This window comes from Botryllus schlosseri, chromosome 16 (assembly GCF_051294905.1).
Source record: "Botryllus schlosseri isolate E-star chromosome 16, Bs_hap1, whole genome shotgun sequence".
Taxonomy (NCBI): domain Eukaryota; kingdom Metazoa; phylum Chordata; class Ascidiacea; order Stolidobranchia; family Styelidae; genus Botryllus; species Botryllus schlosseri.
The window spans coordinates 16,395,353-16,408,003 of NC_137251.1; the positions used below are offsets into that span (position 1 = coordinate 16,395,353).

The following is a 12,651-nucleotide window of genomic DNA, read 5'->3' on the forward strand; positions in this document are numbered from 1 at the left end:
TTTGTTTGTTTATTGAACAGTATTTGGCACTTATCGCCTAGTTGGTCATTTGTGCCCAGAACATGAATGTTGTAAAGTTCGTTGGTCTTTTGTACGCTTCGCGGACGACTTCCAGCCTCGCACGCATTCACCATCTTTCACTCTCTTATTGACAAGGTTGCTTGAACATGAATCTATGTCGAAATTTTCAGCGGTCTGCTTAAGGGAGGGGCGGCATTTTAGGCGAGATCCAGGGGTGGCAGAACATGCTGCTACGCCAGTGCCTGTGACTCGGACTTGAGCCGCTGGTGAATTCTTGAGAGATTGACCTGTGACCAGGGCATGGTATGGTACGGTAAGGTATGGAAGTATGGTATGGTATGAAACTTTGTCTTAGAGTGACATTACAATATGGCGGCCTCCAATACCCATTAAAACTTTATGAAATTTGGTTATCTCTGATAAAAGAATAGACATAGGCATTCCATACCCTGCCTGTAACTCGGAATCTTCTGACTTGGTAGATGAGGTAGTGCAGTAAGTGCTTTTAAACCTTTTCGATCTCCCTGTAGCTTTTAGTGCAATGTGTCCCTAGGTATTGTGCATTTCGCTACTTAAAAATTAGTGACTAACCAACTATTGATGTTCGCGTGTCGCCCAATCCTTCCGAGACGAAGACCCACAAAAAATGTTTAGCGTAATGAATACTCGGAATATGGAATCCGCACCACTCTCAAAACACAATTTTTGGTGGCCCTGAAAAGGGCCTTTGTGGGTGGCCCTTTGTCTTTGCAATCTGAACCTCATAAGACAAATACCATCCCGCTGGGAAAAATTTTATTCCAGTGAAGATATACCAATTTGAAATCGTGTGCGTCTCTTAGTTTAGAAGCCTACGTTTGGGCGATTCTATATTTTTTGATATAGCAGACTGGAAGTCACGAAATAAAATCATGTAACGAAGTCATATCAACGGGTCCGTCCGCCCGAAGATGTTTAATCATTATTTACGGGCCCTCCCGTTTTCATGACACTTCACTCAGCTCTACCGGTAAATCTAATTACGTGAGTAGAGAGGACAATAAATTGATAGCATAATATATATGCAATCGCCGATCTGATTGACCGGTTTCATCATAAATTATCGAAAATTTTCGCGTATCGCGCTGGCTCACAATGCAGTACAGATAATTTCGTGACAAACGCGAACAACGTGAGGGGGGTGGTCGTTTTATCACCCTATGAGAGCCCAAGACCCACGTTTTTGGGGGCCTGACGAGGTGCTGTTTCGTTCCTGCCAACGGGTATACGCCCGAAGATGTTTAATTATTATTGAGTGGTCCTACCTTTTCAAACACACCTCAATCAGCTCTACCGGCAAATCTGATAACGTGAGCAGAGAGAAGATAAAAATTGATACCAATATATGCAATTCCCGATCATACTGACCGATGAAATCATGAATTCTAGAAATTTTCCGCGCTTCGCGCGCTCAGGCGGCAAAAGCTGATTCACTAAACATACTCCCAATGAATATGATGAATAGTGGTAAACAGTGTATTACCGGAGGGGGGGCGAAGCTCCCCAGAAGTTAGGTCTATAACTCTATGGTGGGCCCAAGACCAAAGTTTTGGGGGGGCCTGACGAAGTGCTGTTACGGCCCTGACTACACAGGCCTACTGCTCGCCAAGCAGCAGCGGCAAAATTGCGTTTAACTAAGCATAACCAAACATCAATACATAAGTTACTATTTGAAACTAGGCATAGAGAGAGAGAGAGAGAGAGTCTTTATTTTCATCCAACCAAAATACATAACAAACGGCAGTGATGGTGGTACAGAAAACATGCACAGTATTCGGTATTAGATAGGATAGGTTTCTAAATTACATTGTTACTAAATGCTGCTAAGTGAATGTGTTGAAGTTAGGTAATGACAAAATGACAGTTAATTAAAAAATATCTATTTGCCGTCATGATTCGAAAGAATGCTAAACTTAAACATGATACATTTCAACTGTAAAGTCTCTGCAGCAGTTGTTGTATCGCAAGTCATCAGGTACATAACAAGGTCTCTTACAATAGCGATGAGCACGATATAAACGTTACTTATTCTCTTTCTCCTTCTTAGACTACACCACAGTTCAGAATAATTTTTGATGTACCTGAACCCTGCATGAGCCGATTGAAGAAGCTGCTGTGCATCGAGGAATTTTTTTACACAGGGGGAAAGGGCGCAACCTTTTGGACTAAAGGGCAGTGTTGGGATCAAGTCACTACCTTCGAGTCACGAAGTATGGTTCTATTCTCTTTTATTTTCATAACAAAGAGCTATGTGATATGGGTTAGCTGCATCTCACTGTTAGCTATGAGACAGTGGCTTGCAAGCAAGAAGTTAAACTATCCCTGCCAAGCGCGACCGTGCCCGAACAATATGTAAATAGCTCGCTTTAATAATTCTGTCGTTTAAATTTGAGATGGTTCCCCGTTTCACGAACGCCCAGCCGAGACCGCCGAAAATTACATTTTCTCTGGGTCACCTTTTTCAAGCTACTGATTTTGTTACAGTCGCCAATGGTGACAACGCCTTGAGTCAAGTTTGCAGACCTAGGGGGTTTGGGGTGTGTTATTTGACTTGTTTTAGGGGAAGGAGTTATCGCTATGATGTTTGACTTTCTTTGGGGAAAATTATCTCCGCATTGCGCAATTTCGTTGCTATATACCACAAAAATATGTAATTGTTGGCGGTCTCGCTTGTCAGAATGTCCGTGAAATGGTAAAGTAACGAATTTGACAGCTCTGCAGGAACTACAACGGAACCTTTCGAGTATCTCAAACCCTTCTAATTAAAAAAACATATAAATGCAAGTCGCTGCTGAAGAGATTCGGCGTCCTAAACATAGAAGATATGCGGAAACTAGAAATCGCCTAGTTTATGTATCAGTTTCACTGCGGTCGTTGCCCCGAATATTTCAATGACTTATTTACCTCTGAATCAAAAGCGCACAAATACAACACACGCGCGTCCACGTCGTCCAAATATCATATGATCGACCGAAAAGATCATCGCTCTATCAAATATGCCGGACCTGATGTGTGGAACAGTATCCCGCCGGCCATCAGGCAGTCGACGAGCATGTCCACATTCAAGTCGAAATACAAGCAATTACTACTAAATAAATACAGTCCATCCTCAAGATTACCGGACCACGACTGACCTATCGATCTCGCTTCCCATGACATTGCGCCCTATTTCTTGTCGCTTCCTTTTTATATACTATCTTCTTTACTTTCATTCAGTGTGCATGCCTCCTCTTTACATCGCCTAGCTAGGCCATGGTGGGTGTCTGATTCCATAGACAACTCCTAGTCGCTTCGACATCTTCCTTTCTTTTCATTGTATCGCATTTTTGTGGTGTATTGAACTGATAAAATTGCTAATAAACCAATGATGATGAATATACCATTCAATTGAATAATGACTATGCAAAATACGAGTAAAAACCACTTTCACGCAGTGAATATAAAACAAATTCTCTTGGCTATCGTCATTCAGACTTTACGTTCGCTTGAATCTCCATGCCCATCACCGGATCTCCCGACAGCGACTCACAGAAAGAGGGTACTGGCGAGAATCGAACCTGGGTCTCCAGCGCACAAAAAATATTAGGTTTAGGGGAAGCGCAGCTTGATATCATGTGAAACACGTTACATAGTGACATGTTCAATGGGAACATTGTTGATCGGTATCATGGGGAACACTGGTTCTCTCCGATCGTAAAACGAAGAAGCGCCGAAAATCCTCCCTATCACTTTTTGTCGAGAGTGATCTTCAAGAAAAACTATAGAGAGAATAGCGTGGGTAAGACAAGCAGTGAGCAGTGAGCAAGAGCCTCCCTGTCAGGTGAGCACGGGGCGCCAATTCATGAGGAACATTGTGAGCAGTGAGCAAGGCACCCGGCAAGCCGTCAGGTGAGCACCTGCCACCGATTCCAAACGGTGCCGATAAATACAGAAAATACACGGCGACTTCCGACTTCCATTAAGGCCGACCACAACGAGCTAACGACATGACGACATCACATTATGTATCAAAGTCACGATATACGCGATTGCCTATGGAATACGCGCACATTGCAAACTTGCGGGCGGCTGATCACCGGTTTACCTAAGCTGCAGTCACTACGGCCACAGCGGGGGAAGCATAAACGACGCGACGACGACTACGGAAAATGTGAAACAAGTTTCTTTCTATATTGCTTGAACGGGTCGGTTGACGAATCCAAATCTCAAACTCAAACCGTAAAGACTTATAAATTGAATTGAATTTCAATAATCGATATGCGGATGAAAATTCAGAAAATAGATTACTAATCAAAGGTCATAAGTAGGGCGATTTTTTTTTTGAGATGTCAAAAAAAGTCAAAATAAGGTCAAAATTTTAGGGTTAGGTCAAAAAATGTCAAAATTGACAAAATTTTTCGCAACCTGCATTATATTTGTATCGTAGATTTTGCGCAATCTGTGAACTTATCGTTTGACATTTTACAGTTTGTAGCCTACTTTATAGGCCTACCGTGGAAGACGGCGCATTGTCTGCTCATTGTGAATCATAAACAGTCAAATGAAACAAATAGGTTGACACGGTGTTATGCTCAATGTACCGCAATATTCTAAGTGAAGCAAGACTACATGGGCATTGCATGGTTCTTACAAAAATTGAGATGTACACCATTGTCAGAATGAAGCAACACGGTGTGTCACCAGCAGTGTACGCACGCACAACTTCAGTGTTGCCAGCCAATAGCTGTTACAGTTGAACGTTCTTTCTCCATTCTTCTTGCTGTTGTTGTTTGTATATTCATGGTGTTTGTCGACTAAAATGGTCATTTACACCAGGCCGATATTCCTTATTTTCGATTCCGTATCCGCCGAGACTCTGCCGACTTGTAGCACGGCCCACTTCTATGCTTTTTGTAAGACACCGCTTATGCGGATGAGATGGAGGAACCTAGACAAACCTTCAACACTTGGGTAGGAATTCTGGAGTCGACCTCGGTCGGACTAGAACCTAAAGCCCATTCATTGGTGTTGTAGCTGTGGATTATCCCACTGCGCTATCTCGCCACATCTTCATCCCTGGCAAGCTATTTAGTAAAGACAGACACTTTTCACCCGAGAATCAGGGATACCTAGAACTAGATATCCCTGCCGAGAATGCAGGAAAGTAGCTGGAATTCATCATAGGGCCAAATTTTGTTAAAATAATATTTCGTCATGTAAAAATTTGTCAGTTTTTGAGTCAAACAAGTTTTTCAGGGAAAACTACTTCGTAAGGACAGACAATTCAAACCAGAAATGAGGATAAGTAGTAAAATTCTAACATTTTTTAGGAAAACACCTAATTTGCATACGTTAGGTCAAAATTTGGTCAAAATTTAGTTTTTTAAAGTAAAAAAATATCAAAATTTAGATTTTTTAGGTCAAAATCTTTCGTTTTTAGGTCAAAAAAAAATCGCCCTAGTCATAAGCAATATGTTCCCTCTAATTTATCACGAGTCTGCGCAAACACGCCAACTCACTGCGCAGGCCCTTGGACAGCACTGTGCAACCAGGCCCCCATAGGGTGATAAATCAAGCTTCTGGGGGGCTTCGCCGAGCGAGATAGTGTAATGGTTATGCGTCCGGCTTCTCGAGCGGTAGGTCGTGGGTTCGATCCCCGGCCGGGTCATACCAAAGACTCGAAAAATGGTATCCGCAGCTATCCTGCTAGGCGCTCAGCAATCACGGATAGCATGGAGGAGAAAAAAAACGGGGGCGCAGACTAGATGACCTCATGGGGCCGTATCGCAACTCCGTCGCCAAAGCATCTCGATGGTGCAGGCGAAAAAGAATATCATATCTCTCTCTCTCTCTCTCTCGCCCCCCAGACCCCCTTGGGCTTGACGCTTTTTGCCGATGTGCATCATCTAAATTGGGGTCCGTTTAGTGGGTGTGTCGCCTGATCGCGCCCGGCGCGATAATTTTTATAATTCATGATAGAGTCGGTATATTACTATCAATTTTTATGCTCTATCTGCTCACGTAATCAGATTTACCGGTTGAGCTGATCGAGTCAGGTGCGTTGGAAAATGTAGGACCCCTAAATAATAATTGACCGTCTTCGGGCGTACCTAGTTTTGTCTTCCGTTTTCACATGCTCCGACGACCATTCCATGTTAAACGGATCGCACTTCTTAATAATTTGGCTTGGTGAGGGTATGAGCATCAGAAACTACCCATTGGTTTTGTCTTCATTAAAAGCGATCAGTATAAACAGTGACAAGCAGAACTAGCGAGTATTCTTTCAACGTTGGCCACACAGGCAAGCTGCTAGCCAAACACATGAAGCGACACAAATGGACGCTTGTAACCGCAAGTACTATAGACGCCGAATCGTAATTTTGTGCGACCATCTGTGACGTCACAATGAATCCGTGAGCATGGAGATGGTGACATATAGATTACTAGTAGACGTACGTACCAGAGGTGGTCAGTAACGAAGTACTTCTACTTTTTGAAGTACTTCAAGTAGATTTTGCCTACTCGCACTACCAATTAAGTAGTTATAATTTTATACTACTTCTACTTCTACTTGACAGTTTTCAGTTTTTCGGGCAAAAATAGGCGTGGAATAGCCTACCTACTTACTTACTTGCGAACCGCCTCTCCTACTTCTACTTGATTAGAAATTCCGGCGTTACTTCTACTTCTATTCAAGTAGCGACGGTGACTACTTTGACCACCTCTGGTACGTACACGCACGAGGACGCCCTTCAAATCAATACATGCGATCGATGTATAAGGCCTACCGCGTTAAAACGCTGATGTGACGTCTTAATACCGGTAATGCACTCATTACTATCAGGACAAAATGATACGAATATTCAAGTGAAGTCTGACTGAAGCAAGAACAATATATTAGCGTATGACCTTATCGACAGAAGATTCCCGTTCAAACGATTCGAATAAAATCAAAATTTGTGCTGCTGAGAAGCTGATGTAATTCAACGCCCTACAGTGCGCAGTTGAAGCATTTCCCGATCAACGTTTGTAAGGGGAGGGATTCTTTCAACAATATTGGTGCTTGTACTTGCATATTCTGCATATTATCCTGTCTCACCATACTTGATCAGATTTGCATGATGTAAGTGATGACTTCGAAAATTCACGGCATGTAATTGTACAGTAAATCTTATGCAATGTTCATGCCACGCGGAGAATATTATTCGTAAGTTTCTCGCAGACTAACTTCGAGCTAACCCATTGTTATTTATAACTTTGACAAACCATGTTATTTCGCCATTCTCAGAAAAGATTGCGCTATTGAAATGATATCAGTATCGCTCACGCGTACGAGACCATCACACTAAAAGAAAATTCTCTTTCGTGAGGCGCCCGTAATTGCAAATTATCATTTCTTCGCAGAGCGCATTATTTACCTTTATGGGCCGCACTTGTACCTCGGTTTCAGACTTCAGCGATAACACTATTTGCCCCTGGCAATGTTCCCTCAAATTTTTCACGAGTCTGCACGCTTGCCCGGTCCTTTGTAGAACAGTGCGCTTCGAGTAAAAAAAATCATCACTTCAGATTTTTTGTGCGCAGCTTAGATTTTCTGTGCGCAGAGACCGTTTCAGCACTGCGCATTTGCGCACGTGCGCTGCTTAGAGGGAACATTGGACTCATAAGGGTAGGTGTATTCATCAATATTTGATGTGAATATAGGCCTACTTAAACGATACCGTAACTAATGAATGTATCAAAATTTCGCAGTCTAGTTGCGTATAGAAATGCTACTATCCCGCTTAGGGTGTTTAAATCAGTGGGTTCAATGCAGATGTGGTCAGTAACGAAGTACTTCTACTTTTTCGAAGTACTCAAGTAGTTTCCTTTACTTCTGATACTTACTCAAGTAGATCTTTTTTTTCTCTATAGTTATACTTCGTAATATTTTGTGAACTACTTTCGCTATTTTCAGTTTGTCAAGTAGAAGTATAGTTTAATCCCCAATAAGAAAGATAGCCCAAAGAATTCCGGGGCTGTTTTAACGTAGTACCAACATTTAATTTTCATAAAAGTCATGTATTGCCCATAATTTTCGTTGCGCTTCGCGCACAGTAGATATGGAGTGACAAATATGTTTTAACGAAAGTATCGCTGAATATTTTAGATACCGGGTTGCGTGGGTCCGTTCACACCGCATTGTCGCCTATATTAAATATTTCATCACAGTAAGTATGAAACTACCGCAGTAGTACACTACCACAGTAGTTAAAACTACCGCTTCGCAATCTATCAATCTAGCAGCCCATGACGTGTCCTAATCTGGAAAAGTGGACTTTGACTTTTTTAACGTTAGACCTGTTTTAGCAGACCACCGTTGAAACTTTCTAGACCAGAGGTCTCAAACACGCGGCCCGCGGGCCGCGAGACCATTTTGTGCGGCCCGCGACGGCATGTTGGAATTTCAAGTATTCACCTTCACCATTATATTCAAGTGTCGTATATCTTTTTTAGATATATGAACTAAGATATATGAACTATGAAGTTCACGCTAAAACTACTATAAAATAACCGAAATCTCAACAAACTTCACTATCACATCACTTTTAAAAGCTACCATGCTGTGGAAGATCGACTATTACGTCTCATTTCTAGTTTATATAATGATAAGACATGACCCGTTGATGATTCGTGACTGAAAATTGTGATTCGGGTTGATGCGACGTTTTCGTTACTCGATTTCGGATTGACTGGGTGATTAAATTAATATGACTCGAGTTGAGTCGGCTCAAACGTCAAAATCAGAGAAAGGACTTGCGACTCGGAACGGTGGCTTGGTTGGTAATCCTACGGACGCAACAATCTATGATACTGTCATGGGGAATAGTAATATAGCCTATATAAAAAGGTTGTAGCTTGCGTTGCGTGGGGTAGGCTATAGCTATGTAATCAGGTCAGTATGGCAGCCATTGGTATTCTGTGACCCCAGTGACGTAGGCCTATAGTTGAATATATGCTAGGTGTTGTTTGTTCTCTTTATCCATGTTATTATCGTTGGCGAGTAAGATAGTAGTACGCTCTACAGCTGTAACAATGAATTCTTCGCCGATTGGACATGTCAATTTCATGGGTTCTCAACCCAGGGTCCGTATAGACTCCATCGGAGTACGAAGCACCACATCAGGGCGCATTGTGGAATTAGGCCTATATGCTGTGGAATATTTTCCCGCCAATTGATTCAACTGGAAAATAGTCCCCGCGTTACGCGCGATTTCATGTGAATGGGCTTTCTGATTTCAATATAGGTACCATCAGAAACTGTGGTGTAAATGGTCATAGAATTGTGGCACGTTAAATGCCCACTAGCTGCAATATTATAACCCGATAGTTTTACGATGTCATGAGGCATGCTCTAGTATGATGTCTATAACTCATTAATTAAATAGTATTGAATAGTATATTCATATTAAAATGAACCCGAATATTTTCGGCTGACACTCGTCAGGGGTAATCGTCAGCAACTAGTAGAGAATTCGAAAGAACAGCGTATATCAACAATCGTAACACAAAATATGACGTCACCAGCACGAAATGTCGAATACGAGAGCGTTCAATGTACTATTTTTAGATGATACACGACAGTGTTGGGATGACTCGAGTCATGACTTGACTCGAGTCAGACTCGAGTCACTTCTTCGTATGACTTGACTTGACTCGAGTCACTTTGCTAAAATGACTTGACTTGACTTGACTCGGCGTATCAGAAATGTGGACTGACTCGTGACTCGGAGCAAAATTCACGAGTCAATTTCAAGTCATCAAGTAATCAGTATCGATAAAAATCACTGTATCTTGCATATGTTCGGATTGTTCGCGCAACGCTGGTGTAACCCGTGAGAGCCACCCATCATTCAATGACCGTGCGTTTTACTGAGCCTCCATTGTTCTCTCACAAATATATTAATCGCAAACGAAGTGATCGAAGCTTACAGCCTACGCTGTCGTAAACTATAGTATAGTAAGGTAATTTAATAGCAAAATGACTAATTCTGTTCTGCGTTCTTAACTTGACCAAACCTCTTGTTTTGTTGAAATTGAATTCTTGGCGCAGGGTCGAATTGTATCATATCAATATGCAAAAGGGTAATGTATTGCATCTTCTCAATTCGTTTCTCTATTTTGGCTGGTAACTATAAACTGAGGCTGTGCAATTACTAACGTAGTATATTAGTTCTACTTGTATCTGAGCGATACAGCGCCTTACTTGGGTGTATATTTAACTCTATATTCGTTCATCGGTTCAAAATCAATGACCACTCAATCTGTATTTCAGACAGCTAGCAAAATACAATGACGTAATCACGCCTCATACCTCGAAAAGGCAATTTGACTTGAATTGTGACTTGACTCGTGACTTGACTTGACTTGACTCGACTTGACTCGAGTCACCTCCAAAAATCGACTGACTTGACTTGACTCGAGTCACCTTCGAAAATCGATTGACTTGACTTGACTCGAGTCAAAATGTGCAATGACTCGAAATGACTCGTGACTCGAAGGTAGTGACTTGATCCCAACACTGATACACGAACTCTTTTTGTTGACACAGCCTTGGCTGGTGTATTTTGATAAAAGTCGACTCCAAGGCGCACAAATGAAAGTGTGAGCGACCCTTTCCGAGTATGCGAAATCTGTCGTCTCGATAATTTTTCGCACAGGCGGGATTATCCAACAAGTGTTTGCCAATTGCAGAATTTATGGCCTTTGATTGGTCCCAGGGATATATCCCTGATTGGTCCGCATCAATCTTGAGCGGGTGAGTTAAGGGTGAGCTTTTCATCGAGCGTGTTCTAATGAATCTATAGGGACATGCTGATTTATGCGTTCCTGCAAGCGCTTTGACGTTCTTCCCACGTAGCCACAATCACAGTGGCACTTAAATTCGTAAACTACATTGCTTTGCTGAAGTGCGGGTAGCACGTCTTTACGTGTTGCGGGGAGCAGTTGCGTTGTCGTGAAAATCACGTTGGTCTTCACTGTGTCGTAACACTTATTGACCGCTGAAATCAATTGCTTTTCAAAGCGGGTGGAAATAGGCCCTATCCAAGGTAGATGGATGTAAACATCTTTGGTTGTTCGTTCGGTAGGCTCTGTTGACTTTTCTGCATTGAAATGCGTTACTTTCCTCTCTATGCCACGGTTGATGACATGTTCAGGGTAACCGTTATCAAGTAAGATTTTCCGGATATTGTCAAGTAATGAGTTCAGTTTATTACCCGAACATATCATCAACGCTCTATGCACGAGGGTGCCTATGAGGTTGATTTTTCTGCGGCTAGGACTAAATGAGTTCCAACGAAGGTATTGGCCAGTGAATGTCGGTTTCCGGAAGATTGATGTTTCAAATTTATTGGTATCATGTTTTTCGACTAAAACGTCCAAAAATGACAATGAGTTATTTCGTTCTTTTTCAATTGTGAATAACAGAGCCGGGTGAAGCGAGTTTAAGTGAATGAGAAATTGATCACAGTCTATCTCATTTCTGAAAATGACAAAAGTATCGTCTACATAACGTCGGTACAACACCGGTTTGACGGACACACGCTGGGTGAGAAGCTCGACCTCATAAAATCCTACGAAAATGTTAGCCAAAGTAGTTAAATTAAATAGTATTTAAATAGTATATTCATATTTAAATAGTATTTAAATAGTATATTCATATTGAAATGAACCCGAATATTTTCGGCTGACACTCGTCAGGGGTAATCGTCAGCAACTAGTAGAGAATTGGAAAGAACATTGTATATCAACAATCGTATCACAAAATATGACGTCACCAGCATGAAATTTCGAATGAGAGAGCGTTAAATGTACTATTTTTAGGTGGTACACGAACTCCTTTTGTTGACAGAGTTTTGGTTGGTGTATTTTGATAAAAGTTGATTCCAAGGCACTCATTAATTGAAAAAATTATGCCCGGCACAAAATCAATTTCATTGAAATATTTGAAAGTGTTTTTTTTTTCGTGCCAAGAGTGAATAATGCAATAGTAAATTACATTGCCACGATGTTTGTGGAATGCCTGTCTGCAAGGTCCCGTCAAATAAGGCCTACTTTGAATTGAATAGGCCTATCCCTAAGATTGATGCTGCGGCCCGCGGCGTCATCAAAAACTGGGAAATGGCCCGCGAGCACATTTGAGTTTGAGACCTCTGTTCTAGATAAAAGACATGAAATATATTATCCGCTTTTTAAAAGTAGTATTTGTATTTTTCTTTCAATTCCGAGTATTATACGTTGAGTTCTAATTATAGTTTCAGTTCTTTTGTCTGGAGAACATACATGTTGAAGTATAAAAGCAAGTATACTAATGCATTCCAAAAATAAAGCTATATACTGTATGGCATTTTTACGATCTGCCATATTTTTAATTAACGTATACTAATCGCGTAAAGTGTTAAAGCCGTATCCGACACAACTTATCAGTAATGCTCTTCGACTGAACTAGGTACCTAATATGGGCGAGGGCGCCATGCCATGATATTCTCTAAAACGGGGTGTTCGAGTAAACAAAGGATTAGTATCGCATTTCCATATCAAATGCTATCATTTACATCCCATGATGTGGAC

The 12,651-nt window shown here is 41.5% G+C and overlaps 1 protein-coding gene across 2 annotated transcripts in view; it reads right to left on the minus strand.

Annotated features, from left to right (window-relative positions):
* The window catches only part of LOC145458561 (nondiscriminating glutamyl-tRNA synthetase EARS2, mitochondrial-like), a 205,182-nt gene that overhangs the window by 11,949 nt on the left and 180,582 nt on the right, over positions 1 to 12,651 (minus strand). The window contains exon 1 of one of the 2 annotated variants that reach the window (XM_080336968.1): positions 6,150 to 6,796. The exons of the other annotated variant lie outside the window; for it this stretch is intronic. The gene's annotated coding sequence lies outside the window, so the exon portion shown is untranslated. Of the gene's footprint in view, positions 1 to 6,149; positions 6,797 to 12,651 lie in introns of those variants that run through there. 2 annotated transcript variants of the gene reach the window in all.